Here is a 4,452-nt window from a genome sequence, read left to right on the forward strand (position 1 = left end):
TTTAAAAATATCTGACGGACAGTTTTTTAAGAGAACTTTTACATTTTTTAAGAGTAATTTTTTAAAACATATATTTAGTACTTTGTAATTAAAAAAAGATCTACTTCTCCATACACACTCGCGTGTGTATTTTTTCTTTATAATACTTACGAGAAGCTAAATGACCTTTTTTCAATCACTATTCTATTATACATATATATATTTGTAGAGTTTTTTATTATTTATATTTTCTATTCATCAAATAGAAAATAGAATTTGACTTGACCGCAGTAACCTCGCATATCCAGTTAGTCACCATCATGCTCATCCCCTGTGACGTATATCCGCAACTATACGGTCGCGTGCTAAGTTTTACGATATACACTCCGCGTGTGCGTGTGCGTTAATCACGCACTCGCACGATCCAGGAAAGTAAAGAGGAAATAACCCCGCGTCATGGCACGGGGCCCCTCATGCAGATGGCGAAGAAGTTGGGAGTCGCACCTGGCGGCAGGTGAGCTCCTCCATCACGGGGGGGAATCCAAAGAGGATTTCCCGCCGCACGACTCCCCTGTTAGTGCCCCTAAACTTGTCGGCCCCTATCATACGCGCTCACACATGCGATCATATGTTGGCCACTGGCTGATGAGAGAAAGAGAGAGAACAAAGAAACCGATCAACTGCTTCTTCGACGACCCGGCAATTCGTAGGTCAGTTGTGGAAAGTTTACAAAAAGGCCTGTAACAAGGTTTTGTAGTCTTTCTTCAGCCTAAACGTTATTAATTGCATATTAGCGGTTATTGCTATATAATTATATATACAATTATATATTTCCTTTCTATATAGTTCTATACATATATTACACACTATATATATACGTATAATAGTATTATTTAATTAACCGAGAAAAAAATGCTAATATTTCTTATAAATTAATATTAAAATGTAATTAAAAATTCTCCAATATTAGGACCAAATTCAATATTAGGTATATATGTAAGTCAGTGTGAAAGGTTAATGTGGATTTAGTTAGATGATTTTATTAATAATGACAATCACATTATCGTAAATAAAATCTCATCAGAATAAAAAGGGGAACAATGTTTTTTTCTAGAATGTAGATCACACACATTTATATAAAAAATATTTGAATTTAATTACACGAGCTAATTACATTTGTGTGATTATCAACAAAATCAATAAAAAGACTATTTTTATTATAAATTAAATAATTCTCTTCCTTCTTTTTTCTAATTTTTTGTGGATTTAATTACACGAATTAATCATTATATTCTCGTATATAAATACCAAAAAATAAAATAAGTACAATAAAATAAGGGTAATATAAACTTATATAAGTTAAATTATCTTTTTTAATAACCCAAAATATATACATATAATTTCTTTAACACAAGTTGTTATTACTCTCCTTTTATCTTGACAGGCAGTGTTTGTATGTACGTACCTAAAGAACGAACTACATTAAAGGTTCTGAAAATTACAGAGAGAGAAAGAGACGTCTCTGATATATCGGCGCCTATGTATTATATATAATATAACATGTATGTATGTATATATACGCTGCTCCAGTTACGGCAATGAATACGCCTGGATGTCGTTTGTGTTAATTACGCGGAATAGCATATCTGCACTTTCATGTCGACGGTCTGACGTCTACAATCTACAAATGTTTGTAGCAGCCTCTAATAACTAATATCGGCCAAGGAGAGAATCCACGAGATATATCTTCAATACAAATCGAGAATAGTTTTATATTTTTTACCTATTTATATCTTTAATATTTACACACAATTTTGAATGTACTGAAATAATTCTAATATTATTTTCAGATACCGAAATGAAATACGAGAAATATAATACTGTAATAATTACGTCATTGACTTTTTTTAAATATATGGCTTTAATTTTCATCCTTCGGTTATCTTTTAACTATATATTCTCGAGTTATGAGATATACCTTTTTAATTTAATAAAAAATGACGGAGAAAGTATCAATTATCTTTGTTGTACTGCTTTTATTAGCAATAATTCTCTTGATCGTCTAACCGAGTCTAGTCCCATAATGCGAGCGTAATGCTATGCACAAAGCGAGTGATGAAATAATTATAGATATCGATTTCTAAAGAAAGTATAGCTCGACGACGATGGAGGAAAACGCGCGGGTACGCACCTGCGTTCTACGTTTGGCGCGGGTTACGTTCTTGTAAAAAAGCGAGCTACATCGTTAAACGAGATGTCGCTTTTATTGCAGCATCGCGAAATAGTGCATTAATTCGAGGAATGGTCGTTGCATATTATATCATGATATCGAGGAAGGCCGCGAGCTCCCTTTCGATTTAATTGCATTCCGCGGGAGGACGAGCGAGAAAACCGATACATCAAGTGCTCATTAATTCGCAAAAATTATTCGCGATGATCTTTTTGCGCGGATCGAATTTCGCCGTATCACCCGTCGCTAATCGATAAAAATTTTTGCGCTCAAAGTCGAGTCGTAGACAAAAAAAAAAAATATCTCGCAGTCATTCCACTGCAATCTTTTTCTTGACTTTCAAATTTAAACATTTCATATGCTTCTAATATGTCCCAATTTAGCGACACATAAATTATAAAATAATGTATTATATGATTAAAATATCTTCAATCTCTTTCATTGTTTAATTCACTTACTTATTCTTATTTTTATTTGTTTGACAAATTCAATTTTCTCGCAGAAAGCACGATCTATCAGATATTTCGGAGAAATTGTAAAAATATCGTAAAATAGCAAAGTGGGTCGGAACATTAAAAGGATCGCGCTATTATTTACGAACTGATCTCGCGATTGAAGCGACTATATTTAGACCAAGTAAATTTACACTTTTACAACGTTTCATGTGTATATAATTTTCATGTTTCCATTTTCGTAAGTGGATATCTCTTGCATTTAATTAGACATACTCTGTGACATCAATTCAAATTGAGCGATAAAAAATCCGATCCATTCAAATTTCGCCGAAACTTTGCCATTTTTCTGATTCGATTCGAATCGTTTAAATCTCGCGAATCTTGCGATACAACAACAACAACAACAACATCAACGATTGCGCCAGAAAGTCGATGTCGTCGTCGAAGCCCACATAATGCCGCCGCTGTTCATCGATCTTACGCGCGTGAATTCGTGCGACACGTGCGCCTGCGTGTACACGATACGTATATATGTACATCAATAAACATACGTGTGTGCGCGTGTTACACAGGGACGAGCCTAAACGTGCAAGGGGTTGGTCGCGCGTACACGTGTGCGCGCGTATATACAAGGCTGGGGGTACATACATATCGGTCGCCGCTATCGATTATTTTACTCATGTGAAACTTACCCCCCCTTACCCCTCGATCCCCCCCGCGCCGTGCGGAGCGCCCCACTCGTGGCGTCGCGACGCCTCGTATAGAGCGCGATATCGACGTTACATCGCAGCTCTCTCTTGTCCCCCACATACATACATATATAATATCCATTTTCATAATGAATATTATAAAGCTTATATAAAATAATATATATTATATATAATATATATATTATATATAATATATATTATTTTATATAAGCTTTATAATATTCATTATGAAAATGGATATTATATATGTATGTATGTGTGTATGTATATGGATACATTTTAGGTACATCAATTTGTTTTTGCAAATTTATATGGAAGTAGTAATTAGATATACATTGAAATAGAAATAAAAAAAAAAATCAGAGATAAGTTTCAGAATAATTAAAGAATAGCGCGGTTTTACAAGGGGCAATATTATTCGATATACGAATATTACACGCGCGCATCCCTTTTGAATATTTATTTTCTCGCATCGAAATAATCCGGCGCGGCGCTTTAATCACGCGGCGAATTTATCCGCTTGCGTTTTAATCCACCGTTCCTTTTTCTGTTCGACTCGACCGCCGGATATAAGGTAACGCCGATATCGATTTTACTTTGTCGTTGATACTCAAATGGATTTCGTTCACGGAGGATATTCGAAGATACCCCCGTGCATGCGTTACGTTCTCTATCTCTCTATCGTATCTCAATCTCGGAATCGAGATACTCGTAATACGTGTCAGCTGCCGCGTTTATCGAAATTTTATCAAGCCGCAAAAGCGCTTGAAAAATACTCGATCGCGCGATCGATCGATCCTTTTTCAACGGTGCGGATTTTGAAAAGCGAATCTCCTCCCTTGCAAATGACGTTTACCACTGCTCATAATCCATCGATATTAATTATTATTTTAAACTGAACTGTTAATATTATTTTATTATAGTTATGTGTTAATATATTTTTAAATTGATATGTATATATATTTAAATATTTTACGACGTACAGAGAGTATATTTTTATATTATATATATATATATTTATAAAATTTAATTGGAATTTGTATGAAAATGTCTAAAAAATTAATGATTTTAAATGTAC

The sequence above is a fragment of the Formica exsecta genome, unplaced genomic scaffold, assembly GCF_003651465.1.
Source record: "Formica exsecta isolate Colony F162 unplaced genomic scaffold, ASM365146v1 scaffold120, whole genome shotgun sequence".
NCBI classification, from domain to species: domain Eukaryota; kingdom Metazoa; phylum Arthropoda; class Insecta; order Hymenoptera; family Formicidae; genus Formica; species Formica exsecta.